Source organism: Phacochoerus africanus, chromosome 7 (genome assembly GCF_016906955.1).
Source record: "Phacochoerus africanus isolate WHEZ1 chromosome 7, ROS_Pafr_v1, whole genome shotgun sequence".
Classification (NCBI taxonomy): domain Eukaryota; kingdom Metazoa; phylum Chordata; class Mammalia; order Artiodactyla; family Suidae; genus Phacochoerus; species Phacochoerus africanus.
The window spans coordinates 51,959,085-51,974,071 of record NC_062550.1 but is presented as its reverse complement, the minus strand read 5'-3'; the positions used below and the strand labels follow the sequence as shown (position 1 = coordinate 51,974,071).

The 14,987-nt window shown below is 36.6% G+C and overlaps 1 protein-coding gene and 1 pseudogene across 3 annotated transcripts in view; both read right to left on the bottom strand.

Annotated features, from left to right (window-relative positions):
- LMNTD1 (lamin tail domain containing 1) overlaps positions 1–14,987 on the bottom strand; it is a 542,046-nt gene that overhangs the window by 189,462 nt on the left and 337,597 nt on the right. The gene's annotated exons all lie outside the window — the stretch shown is intronic.
- LOC125131148 (prothymosin alpha-like) lies at positions 8,419–9,176 on the bottom strand (annotated as a pseudogene).

Genomic DNA, 14,987 nt, shown 5'->3' with positions numbered 1-14,987 from the left:
TCTGTATTGAAAATAGCTTGAAGTAGAGCAAGAAGCAGAGAAATCAGAGGAGATCATTGCCATCATCCAAGGAGAGCTGATGGTGCTGGGCGCCACCAAGTGCGATGGAGATGATGAGGCAGGGTTAGATTGCGAATATATCCTGAAGGAAATGCTGGCAGAATTTGGTGGGAGATTAGAAGTGAGGTGAAAGAGAAGACAAAGAAACAAGATGACTCAGAGATTTAAGTTTGAACAACTATAGGAATTAAGCTGCCAGTTTACTGATAGGTAGATAGATGATAGATTATAGAGAGATAATCAGACAGATAGGTAGATAGGTAGATAAATAGATAGATAGATAGATAGATAGATAGATAGATAGATAGATAGATAGATATAGACAGATGGTGGCTCCTGCACACATCTCAAATTTTTGGCTAGCAAAAATCCTACACAACGTTTGGAATTTTGAGAATTCACAGATTTTACATAGTTCAAGATATTTTATAGACCTAATCAGATATGCAGTGTTTTGGTGGTATCAGCTATAATCCAGAACTACAGGTTCCTCACCTGCAAAGGTGCCTAAATGTAACTCTGATAAAGAATAAAGACGTTCACATTTTAAGGTCTATTTTTCAAATGCAAAGAACAATTAATTAAAAAATACAGTGGACAGGGTTGAAGATTATTTGGGAACTAGAGGTACATAAAACTGTGTCTTCAAAGTTGATTATATCATAGCTTTATTAATATTTGTTTTCTTTTGGCCACTTAGAAAATGTATGTTTTCATTGTAGACTGGGATCTAATACTTATTCAATAAAGAATATTTTTCTTTGGCTGAGAAATGTAAATTCGGTGATAGATATGGGTACTAAAATATTATATTTATATCAGATTTCCAAACTTTTTTGTATTAAAAGAAATGCTAATTGAAACACTTTCCAAGTAAAATGAATTATACCTGCTGAAAGCACTACTGGTTCTCATTTAAGTTGCTGACTTTTTAAAATGATTCTGACCTTGAGGACAGCTGCCAGTTGGCACAGAATGCAATGAAGATGAGAAGAGAGACACTGGCCAAAGCAAACACCTGAGTCTACCAATTGTGTTCTGCAGACTCTTTCATGTCTCCATAAAGCATTTGAGGTCTTGGATCTGAACATTCCTTTCAAAAAGCTCATCCTCAGCAAACTCCCTGCTAGTTTAAATTCACTGGCATTTTACAAACCTGGTAGTGTCCTTGGCTCCTGCTTGTTAAGACTTGTAAAGTACTATGAACTCAGGCTGCAATCTTCAGCTGAATTTGGATACAGGAAATTAGCAATTACAAAGTGTTCTTTCTGCCAAAAATCACATGCTGTGGCCATTACTTTGCCATGTGATGGAACAAGTCATTTTAATCCTTTGTTGTAGGCGTAACAACGTGTACTTGACCAACCAAAAGAGAAAATGCTTCTTAACTCAAGGGAGATATTTTCAGTTACCACAAGTAGACTTAGGTACATAATAGAAAAAGCACCCCCTTTAAAACTTTTTAAAGTGATCTTGAAGTGAAATTGGCAAAACCCCCTCCAATGAAAGACTTTGTAAATTTGCCAAAGTGTAATACCACCAGACCACACTAAACTAGGTTTCCAATAGCCCAGTGAAAAGAGATGTGAAGCAATGCAATTACACAGGAAACTGTGTTACTTGAACTTCAAGATATTGCCTCAATTACTGTTTTTTTCCCCACTGGCAAGAACTTCATGGGCTGGAGTGAGGCAATGTTGTGCACTTCATCCTGATGACTAGCACAGGTGGTTGGTCTGATTAGCGAAATAAATGATTCTACAGCGGAAGAGACCTGAGACATTATCTAGTACAACTTCCTTATTTTATGGATGAGGAAGTTAAGGCCCAGAGGATGAACTCACTTGCCCTTAGCCATTCTTCTAGTTGGTGACAGTCAGGTCTGGAAGTTTTCCTATCCCACTGTCTTGAATAGAATCAAATGCTCTGCATCCTACATTATTAGGATACTTATATCTCCTCTTCTGCTTTTAAGTCAAATTCAAACTACTGTTTGTTTTTTTCTTGTTCAGCTTTTGGTTTCCTTCCATCTGTTTTATGACGGTGAAAGTTCCCAAAGTGATACTTCTATCTACTGAGTCGCTCAAGCCAGAAAACAAGACCCAATTCTTTTTTTAGGGCCACGAGTGTTGCATATAGAAGTTCCCAGACTAGGGACTGAATCAGAGCTGTAGCTGCCAGACTACTCCACAGCCCAAGCAACCCCAGATCCAAGCCATGTCTGTGACCTACACCACAGCTCATAGCAACGTTGGATCCTTAACCCACTGAGTGGGGCCAGGGATTGAACCTGTATCCTCATAGATACTAGTTGGATTCAGTACAGCTGAGCCACAACAGGAACTCTGGTATCACCAACTCTTAAACCATGTGCTTCCCAAACAGCTCTCAGATCTTGCCTTCACTCTTCATCCTCACAAACACTCTCTTAACAAGTCCCTGACATCTCTCACTGTAATACTGCAGTAGTCCTTCTACTGGTCTCTCTTGCTTCCAATGTCTTATTTCTCAGGGGCAAAAACTGCCAGTTGCCTTCATTTTCCATTCTTTTCTGCCATGCTTCCCTTGAAGCTGGATGTGACCATGTGACTAAGTTCTAGCTAATGGGAGGAAAATAGAAGAGTTATAATGGCAATTTCTGGGAATCTTTTTAAAAGGACAGTTGGTGGCACAGTTTGCCTTCTTTTACTGTGTCCCTCCTTAAGTTTGCTTCCTGTAGTGTGGATACTGCCATCTTAGACATAAGACTGGGGCCACACATGAGAACAACAATATAAGAAGGAACTGAGTCTTCATGGCCACAGAGCCTTTGATACCCTATCAGTCTTGAACTGGACAACCTTGAACTGGATCTATGGACCCAGCTTTTTAAACTAGTGTTATTTTGAGTTACTCTCAATCAAGCCAACCCTAATGGCTGACTTAACAGCTGACCACCTAAATTCCATAACATCTTGATGGTAATAGTCCTGAAACTTAGATTTGATTATGTTCCCATACTTATACGGCCCCCTGTTGATTAGAGAATAAAGATGAAACTCCTTGACAAGCCATATGGTACGCTTTGTGATCTGACCTTGGACTTTCTCTGGAGCTGCATCTCTCTTCATGCTTCCCCATCGTGCTTAAATCTCCAGCACTACTGAATCACATGTAGTTCACTGAACTCATTGTAACCTTCAGGCTTTTGCCTATCCTTTTTCCACTGGTTGGAAATTATCTACTCATGCTTTAAAAACTAATTTGGACACTTCCTTCTTCTATGACATCTTCCCCTCACACCCTGAACTCTAATAATAACTACTATTAACCACTCTCTCCTCTATATGACTTTCACCTTGTTCTTCTCTTACTGCCCTTATACCACAGGTAACTATTTGTCTCTATGTATGTCTTCTCACCTGGGATATGAATCCATTGCTTACCTGGCTCTTTCATATTATATTTCCATGAGCCCAGAAAACCAGATGTTCTTCTAAGATTTATATTTAGGCTACTGGTATTAAAGAGAAAAGAGTATAAAATAACTGGCCATGTGTCAGAGGTAGTAGATGTGAAATGTGGGTGTATTAAAGTTAATTTATGATTATACCAAACATAAAATGTTTAGGAATAAGGTAGGAGTAAAATGAAAATAAATGTGCCACCATAGCAACTAACTAGCAGTTTGGTGATATCTCCTAACTCATCTGGAATTAACATAGAGCGAATTTCTTTTATTTTTGTCTTTTCTTGGGCCACACCTGCAGCATATGGAGGTTCCCAGGGTAGGGGTCTAATCAGAGCTGTAGCTGCCGGCCTACACCACAGCCACAGCAACACAGGATCCAAGCCATGTCTGCAACTTATACCACAGCTCACGGCAACGCTGGATCTTTAACCCACTGAGTGAAGTCAGGGATAGAACCCGCAACCTCATGGTTCCTAGTCAGATTCATTAACCACTGAGCCACAACGGGAACCCCAACATAGAGTAATTTTAAATTAAGGTAAAATGGAAGACATAAGTAGATTTAGCTGAGTATTTTTTTAAGATTTATTTATATTCCAACTGATAATCTAATGTAAATGTGAGTAATAAGCAAAGCTATAGGACTAAAGTAAGATGAACTCCAAATCCTGGACCATTCAAGACAGGATATGAGATCAGGCTAAGTTTCACAAACACTGTTGATCTAAGGAAGCAAAACTTAAAAAAGAATGTGTACAGTAAAAAAGTTCAAAATACGCCACATTGAACTATATTGCTTAGGGATGCATATATAGATAGTAAAACTATCAAAAGAAGCAAGGAAATCGTCAGAAAAATCAAGAAAATCATTCCCTCTGAAGCAAAAATGAAGCTGAATAAGAAAGGGACACATGGGGTTTCTGGGGTCCTGGAAATATTTACTTCTTTTTATGTCACAATCTTTTTTATTGTGGTACAGTTGATTTACAATATTATATTAGTTTCAGGTATACAACATAGCGATTCAAATTTTTGTAGATAATTCTCCACTTGAAGTTATTACCAAATAATGTCTATAGTTCCCTGTGCTGGATTAATATATATTTGTTGATTATTTATTTTAAACATGGTAGTTTATATCTTTTAGTCTCCTAACTCTATATGGCCCCTCCCCTTTCCCTCTCCCCACTGGCAACCACTAGTTTTTTCTCTGGATTGGTGAGTCCTCTTTCTGTATTGCTATATTCATTTGTTTATCTTTTAGATTTCACATATAAATTATAACAGAGTATTTTGTCTTTCTCTTTCTGACTTATTTCACTAAACAGAATACTTTTAGGTCCATCCACATTGCTGCAAATGGCAGAATTTCATTCTTTTTTATGACTAAGTAATAGTCCTCTGCATACAGAAACCATATATTCTCTATCCATTCATCTGATGGACATACAGGCTGATTAATATCTTGGCTATTGTAAATAATGCAGCTATGAACACTGGGGTACACACACCTTTTAAAATAAATGTTTTCATTTTCTTTGAATATAGAGAAGATTGCTGGATCATATAGTAGTTCTATTTTTAGTTTTTAATCTTTGTACTGTTTTCCATAGCAGCTGCACAAATTTACATTCCCGCCAATGGTATACTAGGGTTCCCCTATCTCCACATACTCACCAATATTTATTATTTGTGATATTTTTAACAATAGCAATTCTGACAGGTTTGAAGTAATATTTCATTAATATTTTGATTCTCACCACTTTGATTATTTAATGATGTTGAACATTTTGTCATATGCCTGTTGGACATCTGTATATTTTCTTTGGAAAAGTGTCTAGTCAGGTCTTCTGTCCATTCTTAAATTGGGTTGTTTGGGTTTTTTTTTTTTTTGATATTAAGTTGTCTGAGCTATTTATATATTTTGGATATTAACTCCTTGATATCATTTACAAATATTTTCTCCCATTCTGTAGGCTGTCTTTTTTGTTTTTGTTTTTTTGGCCATACCCGTGGTGTGTGGAAATTCTTGGGCCAGGGATCTAACTCACAACACAGCAGCAATCCAAGCTGCTGCAATGACAATGCCAGATCCTCAACCCACTGTGCCACAAGAGAACTCCATGTCTTTTCATTTTCTGGATGGTTTTCTTTGCTGTGTAAAAGATTTAAGTTTAATTAGCTCCATTTTATTTATTTTGCTTTTTTCCCCCCTTTGCCTTAGGAGACAGTTCCAAAAAATATTGCTATGATTTATGTCAAAGAGTGTATGTATTGCTTACAATTTCTTCTAGAAGTTTTATGGTTTCTGGTCTTACATTTAGGTCTTTAACCACTTAGAGTTTATTTTTTTATATGGTGTGAGAAAATGTTCTATTTTTCATCCTTTTACACATAACTGTCCAGTTTTCTCAGCACTGTTTATTAAAGAGACTAGCTTTTCTTCATTGTATACTCTTGCTTCCTTTGTCATAGATTAATTGACCATAGGTGCATGGGTTTATTTCTAGGCTCTATGTTCTGTTCTATTGATGTTATGTGTCTGTTTTTGTGCCAATGTCACAGTGCTTCAATTAGTGTAGCTTTGTAATATAGTCTGAAGTCTGGGAAGGTGATACCTCTAGATTTGTTCTTTTTTTTCCTCAAGATTGCTTTGGCAATTCTGGGTCTTTTGTGGTTTTACATAAATTTTGGGGTTATATGTGCTAGTTGCATGAAAAATGTCATAAGTATTTTGATAGGGATTACAGGATAACACACAGGATAAGATATTTTGATAGAATTATATCTGTAGATTAAATTTGTAGATTGCTGTGGGTAGCATGGAAAATTTAAAAATATTAATTCTTAGAAACAATGAACATGGGAGATCTTTCCAATTCTTTGTATCTTCCTCAATTTCCTTCATCAATGTTGTATAGTTTTCAGAGTATAGGTGTTTACCTCATTGTTTAAGTTTATTCCTAGGTATTTTATTCTTTTTGATGCAATTTTAAACAGGATTATTAGTTAACTTTCTCTTCCATATAGTCCATTATTAGAGTATAGAAAAACAACAGATTTCTGTATATTAACTCATATCCTGTAACTTTACTGAATTGAATTTATTAGTTCAAATAGCTTTTTGGTGGAGACTTTAGGGTTTTCTATATGTCATATCATGTAATCTGCAAATAGTGACAGTTTCATCTTTTCCCTTCTAATTTAGATGACTTTTATTTCTTTTTCTTATCTGATTGTTGTGGCTAGGACTTCCAATTCTTTATTAAATAGAAGCAGTGAGAGTCAGCATCCTTGTCTTGTTCCTGAATTTAAAGGAAAGTCTTTCAGCTTTTAACCATTAAGTATGATGTTGGCTGTGGGCTTATAATAAATGGACTTTATTATGTTAAGATATATTCCCTCTATTCCCACTTTTTTTTTGTCTTTTTGTCTCTTTAGGGCCCACCTGCAGCATATGGAGGTTCCCAGGTTAGGGGTCGAATTGGAGCTGTAGCTGCTGGCCTAAGCCACAGCCACAGCAATGCCAGATCCAAGCTGTGTCTGACCTATACCATAGCTCATGGCAATGCCGGATCCTTAACCCACTGAGCAAGGCCAGGGATTGGACATGCATCCTCATAGATCCTAGTCAGATTTGTTTTCACTGAGCCAAGACAGGAATTCCCTCTCTATACTCACTATAATGAGAGTTTTTATCATGAATGGATGCTGAATTTTGTTAAATGCTTTTTCTGCAATTGTTGAGATAATCTCGTGATTTTTATCCTTCCTTTTGTTAATGTGGTATATCACATTGATGGATTTGCAAATATCAAACCATCCATGCACACTTAATCATGTTTATGATCATTTATATATTGTTAAATATATATACTATATATAGCATATATATAGTACATGCATACATACATACACTATACACACACACATATATATAGTTGTATTCAGTTTACTAATATTTAATTGAGGATTTTTGCATCTATGTTCATCCAAGATATTGGCCTGTAATTTTATTTGATTGTAGTGTCTTTGGTTTTGATACCAGTGTAATGATGGTGAAGTAGAATGAATTTGGAAGTGTTCTCTTAAAATTTTTGGAAGAGTTTGGGAAGGATAGATAGATCTTTATACGTTTGGTAGAATTCCCCTCTGAAGCCATTCAATCCTAGACTTTTGTTTGCTATAAGTTTTATGATTGTTAATTCAATTTCACTACTAGTAATTGACCTGTTCAGGCTGTCTATTTCTTCCTGATTCAGTCTTGGGAGATTGCATAGTTCTAGAATTTTACCCATTTCCTCTAGATTGTGCAATTCACTGGCATGTAACTGTTCATAGTGTTCTCTTGATTATTTGTACCACAGTGATATTAGCGTAATTTTTCCTCTTTCATCTCTTTTCTTTCTTTTTTTTTTTTTTTGTTAAAACAACTCAGCAAAATAAAATTCTATTTTATTGTTGGACAATATTCTTTTACACATGCATCAAACAGGCCAGAAAAATAAATAAATAAACAGCAGCTTCATTAGACTAAAAAAAGGAAAGAAAAAAGAAACCTTTTACCTTTGGCCTTTTTAACCATCTCATACAAGCAAACTACTTATTGTACAACTAAGTACATACACACAAAAAAGTTACTGGAATGTCTGGAATAAGATTGGGGGTATTTTGTTGTTGTTTTTGCCTTTTTTACAATTTTTTTTTCTCTTTTGAGATTATAATGAATATGGTCACACCACAAATGAAGTCAGAAGTAGGACAGAGAATGCTCTGAAGGCTGGTCTGGTCATCTGGGATCATTAAAAATGGCTGACCCCTAACAATATGTACAAAAATATACAATTTAAATAAAAAATACAAACATATTTTCCTTTTTAAAGTACTTCAAGGAAAAAAGCGGGGCCTTGGAAGTTTGGGTCTTTTTTCCCTCCTCTGCTGAAAATTCATGTTGTGGTTTTGGTTGGGTGGTGGAGAGTCCATATCATCTACAGGTGGTGCTGCCCAGCAGTGGGCAGTTGGGCAGGTAGGACTCTACTTGAAGGTGACCATGTTTAGGATTCTTTTGAGACAGGAAGTGGAAGGTAAATAGGTCACAGTGGCTTTTTTCTTTAACTTTTCCTTTTTTGCTTTCTAGTTATCCTCATTGGTCTTCCGCTTCTTGGTGTCAACATCATCATCCTCATCATCTTCAGCCACCTGTTTACCTATAACTGCCTCAGCTTCCTCATCTTCATCTCTGTCCTCTTCATCATCACCTTCCTCCTCCTTCTCTTCCTCCTCACCTTCTTCCCCTTCTTTGCTACCTCATTGGCAGCCTCCTGATCCCTATTTTCCTCACTAGCATTCCCATTCATTAGCAGGTGCCTCTCTCCCATTCTCCGCCTCCTCCACAACTTCCTTCTGCTCTTTTAAGTCCTTGATGGTGATCTCAAAAGCTGGTATCAAGCCACATCTGACATGATGGGGCATGCCAGTGATCTCATGCAGTGAATTATAAAGAAAGTGGCTGTCCAAGGACGCTGGTGATAAAGCTTCCAGAGTTTGTGGGCAGAGGAGGCAGTGGTGGAGGTGGCTGCACTGAGTGGAGAGCCAGGCACAGGAACAATGCAAAGATGGCTTTTCAGAGTAGCCAGTCTGCTCTACTTTTTCTTATGAGTCTAAAGGCTTATCAAATTTTTTTTTTTTTATCTTTTTGAAAACAAAAAAACCAACCAACCAGCTCTTGGTTTCATTGATCTTTTCTACTGATTTTTCAAATCTCTATTTTATATATTTCCTCTCTGACCTTCATTAGTTCTTTCCTTCTGCTGACTTTCACTGTGCTTGCTCTTCTTTTTCTTATTCCTTTCAGTGATAGGTTAGGTTGTTTATTTGAGATTTTTCTTGGTTCTTGAGGAAGGCCTGGATTGCTATAAACACCCCTCTTAGAACCAATTTGCTGTATCCAAGGGATTTTAGAAAGTAGTGTTTCTATTTTCATTTGTCCTGAGGTACTTTCTGATTTCCTCTTTGATTTCATCTTTGACTCACTTTTTTTTTTAAGTAGCCTATTTTTTAGTTTCTACATGTTTATATTTTTACCATTTTTCTCCCTATTTCATACCATTATGGACAGAAAAAAATGCATGATATGGTTTCTATCCTTTTAAATTTGTTGATTCTTATTTTGTGGCCTAATATGTGTCTCTCCTGGAGATCATTCCATGTGCACTTAAAAGATAGTGTATTCTGCTATGTTTGAATGGAATGTCCTGTAGGTATCTAATAAGTCCAACTGGTCTAGTGTGTCATTTAAGATCACTGTTTCTTTATTAATTTTCTGTTTGGATATTCATCCATTGATGACAGTGAGGTATTAAAGGCCCCTATTAATAATGTATATTGTCAATTTCTCCCTTTACATCTGTTAATATTTGCTTTACATATATAGATGCTCCTATATTGAGTGTATTTATGTGAAGAAAGTTATATCTTCTTTTGGTATTGATCCCTTTTTCATTATATAATGCCCTTTGTCTCTTGTCATGGACTTTGTTTAAAGTCTCTTTTGTCTGATATGAGTTTTGTTACCACAGCTTTCTTGTTATATCTGTTTCCATGAAATATCTTTTTCTATTCCCTCACTTTCAGTCTGTACGTGCCTTTGGTTCTGAAGTGTGTTTCTTGTAAGCAGCATGTTTCAAGTAAGTAGATGGACTTGTTTTTTAAATCCAATCAGCTACTTGAATGGAACATTTATTTCATTGATATTTAAACTGAACATGGATAGATATGTATTTATTGACATTTTATTTCTTATTTTCTATCGTTTTTGTGATTCTTCTTTGGCCTTTTCTTCTTTTAGTTTCTTCTTTAAGGCTTGATAATTTTCTTTAGAGGTATGCTTGTGTTGCTTTCTCTCTAGTTTTTTGCTTATTTCTTGTTGACTTTTGATTTCATGAGATTCATATGTTGGCCTTTAACTATATCTACTTGTTTTAAACTGGTCATAATTTAACTTCAAATACACTCTAAAAGATCTATGTTTTTACTCCTCTCTCCTCTCATATTTAATGTCATGTTTATCCCTTATCCCTTACTTGTTTATTATAGTTATAGTTGATTTTACAACTTTTATTTTTTAGTCTTCATACTAGCTTATATGTTTGTCTTTATTAGTGGGAGTTCTCCTTTTCTATAAATTATTATTTCTTATTTCAGCCTTTTCTACTTAGAGACCTCTTAACACTTCTTGTAGGATGGTGTAGTTTTATTGATCTCTTTTAGTTCTTGCTTGTCTGAGAATTTCTTTCTCTCTCCTTCAATTCTGAATGAATTCAACTTTGTAGGTAAAATGTCTTAGATTGTAGGTTTTCCCTTTATGCACTTTAAATATATAATGCCACTCCCTCTGGCTTGCCATGTTTCTGCAGAAAAATCAGCTGATAGCATTTTGGTGGTTCCCTTGTACGTGAATCTTTGCTTTTCTATTGCTAACTTTGGAATTATCTCTTTTGCTATTTTAATTATGATATGTTGATGTAGATCTTTTGAGGTTCATCTTGTTTGAGACTCTCTGAACTTCCTTTACCTGGATATCTGTTTGCTTCTTCAGGGTTGGTAAGTTTTCAGCCATAATTTTATCAAATATATTTTCCAATGTTCTCTCTCTTCTTTCAAGACCCTTATAATGTCAAGGCTAGTATTTTGATATTGTCCCAGAGATGCCTTAAACTGTTCTCATAAAAATTTTTTTAAATATTTTTGCTTTTTCGGTTTGGGTGATTTCCATTATTCTGTCTTCCAGATCGTTTATGTACAGTTTGGCATACCTTAGTCTACTGTTATTTCCTTCTTTTTCATTTCAGTTATTGTGTTCTTCAGCTCTGGTTCTTTTTTATTTTTTGAAAAATTCTTAAAACTAAAATATAGTTGATTTACAATGTCTTTTGTATAGCAAAGTGACCCAGTCATACACAGTTCTCTGTGCTGTACAGTACTACCCCACTGCCCATCCATTACAAATGTAACAGTTTGCATCCACCAACCCCAGACTCCCTGTCCACCCACTCCCTCCCTCCTTCTCCCTGGCAACCACAAGTCTGCTCTCCATGGCCATGATCTGTTTCTGTTTTGTAGACAGGATCAGTTGTGCCATATTTTAGATTCCACAAATAAGTGATACCATATGGTATTTTTCTTTCTCTTTCTGACTTAATTCACTTAGTATGAGAATCTCTAATGGTGTTATTTCGTCCTTTTTATGGCTGAGTAATTTTCCAATGTGTATATGTATGATGTCTTTTTTTGTTTTGTTTTGTTTTTGCCTTTTAGGGCCACACCTGCAGCATACAGAGGTTCTCAGACTAGGGGTCCAGCCAGAGCTATAGCTGCCAGCCTATGTCAGATCCACAGCAATACCAGATCCAAGCCATGTCTGTGACCTACACTACAGCTCACAACAACCCTGGATCCTTAATCCACTGAGCAAGGACAGAGATCCAACCTCATGATTCCTATTTGGATTCGTTTCTGATGAGTCACTATGGGAACTCCATGTACCACATCTTAATCCATTGATCTGCCAATGGACATTTAGGTTGTTTCCATGTCTTGGCTACTGTGAATAGTGCTAGGATGAACATAAAGGTACGTGCATCTTTTTGAATGAATGTTTTGTCCAAATATATGCCCAGGGGTGGGATTGCTGGATCATATGGCAATTCTATACTTAGTTTTCTGAGGTATATCCATAATATTTTCCATAGTGGTTTTACCAATTTACATTCCCACCAACAGTGGGAATTCTCCACACCCTCTCCAGCATTTGTTATTTAGCGGCTTGTTAATGTTGGCCTTTCTGATCGGTGTGAGGTGGAACCTCATTGTAGTTTTGACTTTCATTTCTGTAATAATTGGCAATGTTGAACATTTTTTCATGCACTTCCTTCTTACTCAACTCTGTGTGGATCTTTCTTTATAGCCTTGGTTGTAGAAGAGTCTACCAGTCTCCAGTTAGTTTTCAGCAAGAATTGCTCCACAGGAAGATGCATTTTTGATGTGGGTGTCGGTGTGGGTGTTGGGGGAGGTGAGTTCAGCATCCTCCTCCTACTCTACCATCTTGATCTCCTCCCCACATATGTTAGAAATGTTTATTTCCTTTTTCTTTTTTTAGGGCCACACTTGTGGCACACAGAAGTTCACAGGCTAGGGGTCAAATCAGCTACAGCTGCCAGCCTATGCCATAGCCACAGGAATGTGGGGTCTGAGCACATCTGTGACCTACATCACTGCTCACGGCAACACTGGATCCTTAACCCATTGAGCAAGGCCAGGGATCAAACCCCCATCCTCATGGATACTAGTTGGGTTAATTACTGCTGAGCCATGACAGGAACTCCCTATAAATGTTTATTTCTTGATATATATTGTACTTACATGGATATTTCCTTGAAAATATTTATTAAATTATATGTATGTTTTATGTTGTTTTGTTTGTATACTACACTTCATAATTTAAAAGGGAGGAAGGTCTGCATGCCAATAAATAAAAGTGAAATATTCTAATAGGAAAATGGGCAAAAAATCAGAACTGAGTGGTCATTGTACATTAAAAATTTGCTCAATGCCAAGTTTTCAGGAAGGGATTATGAGGTTTGAAATCTTTATGGGAGGAACAGTCTTCATGGAATAACTACAAAAACTGCTCTCTAATATACCAATTCAATTTAAGAGAGTATAAGCTGCATAAAGCTACTACTCAGTGGGCAGACATCCCACATCCACCTACTTGGTGAGTCCCTGCATTGGCAGAAGTGTTTTACACCAAGCTTAGCCCAAAGCAGACACCATTATTCTATTCACGTTTCTGCAACGAGCTCACACATTTGTGGGGATTAAAACCCAGGAGAAGATTCATTTCTCCTGCAAAACAAAGCTAATGCTTTGAAACACAAGATACAAGTTTATAAGAAAAAAATCAATACTTACTCATCAGTCTCCATGGTCCACTCATGCTGAACACCAAGTCAATTCTTTTCTGAGTGGTCTGTCCATACTTTAATGCTTATGCCATAATGTTAGAAAGTATGGTTTAGGTAACAACATCATAAAGTTTGGTTATTTCTAACCGTGCTCCTTCTATATATAGAAATTTATTTTAATTAATTAATATTAGAAAAAGTGAGACGGGGGCCAAGTAAATCTTTTAGTCTCTTCATCAATTTATTGGAAAAGTATGGGAGTTCCTATGATGGTGCAGCATTAACAAACTTGACTAGTATCCATCAGGCCATGGGTTTGATCCTTAGCCTTGTTCAGTGGGTTAAGGATCCAGTATTGCCGTAAGCTGTGGTGCAGGCCAACAGCTGCAGCTCCGTTTCGGCCCCTAGCCTGGGAAATTCCATATGCTGCAGGTGTGGCCCTGAAAGGACAAAAAGAAAAGTATGAAATCAGACTTTAAATCGGGTAACAAGACTCTGATTTCAACTTGTTATTCCCAAATTTTTCTTTCTATAGAGCATGCATAGAGCTGAAAAGGAGGATATTCATAACCTTCTTGCTGACAATTTTTGGACCATATAATTCTGACTTTCTCCTGGTCAGGCTAAGGGAAGAGGATGTCAGAGGACAGAGGGGCAAGCATCGGAAAGGATGAGCTGTGCCTAGAGGAAAATCACTGAGTTTTGTTAACTCCTGAGCTGCCCACATGGTTAGGGAGTTGCTGGACGTGCTCCTCTTGGCAGCATCACATTTGCATCAGATCCCCATGGAAGAGTTTTCTCTCAAACTTTTTCTAAGGGGCTTTTAACAACTGACAGTCAAAAGATTCCAAAGATTGTTTCCAAAGAAAGACTGTAAGTAACAGATACTTCCAACTTGATCAAACTACCTCACCAGACTCCCATATACTTGGATTTTCCTGGAGGTAGAGGTCTTGCCTTTCCACTAATTTGGCTTTGATCCCTCTGTAATTTGAGTCATTGAGGACTCAACACAGATGGGAAAATGAAAGGGTAGGGGGAATAGTTGAAAAAAAATTCAGGCTTAGTTTTCTAAGTTGCTGTGGGTTTTGTTTTGTTTTCATTGTTTTAGCTAACCTAGTCTAACAGCCCTTCTTTTGAAATTTGGACAGTATGAGTTTCTATAATGCACACTGAGAAACATCTAGACTCTAGGCAGCAATTTGCCAAACAGAAATCAGCAGCAATGAAAATGTTCTGTACTGCTATAAAGAGTAGGAAGAAATGGTAGAGATAAATGAGTGGTAAAAATTTCTGATATATAACAATAAGATATTCTCCTTCTTAAGTCTGGCCAGAGTTCACTGTTTACCTTTTCACTGTTCTTAATTATACAACCTTTAACTTTGTGGAACTCTGATTTAGTGTCACCTAATTTCATAAAACTGTAATGAGATGTGCAATTCTTTTAATGTTCAAAATTCTATCAGGAACATGTGTTGAATATTTTATGGGAATGTTGCAAAAGTTCT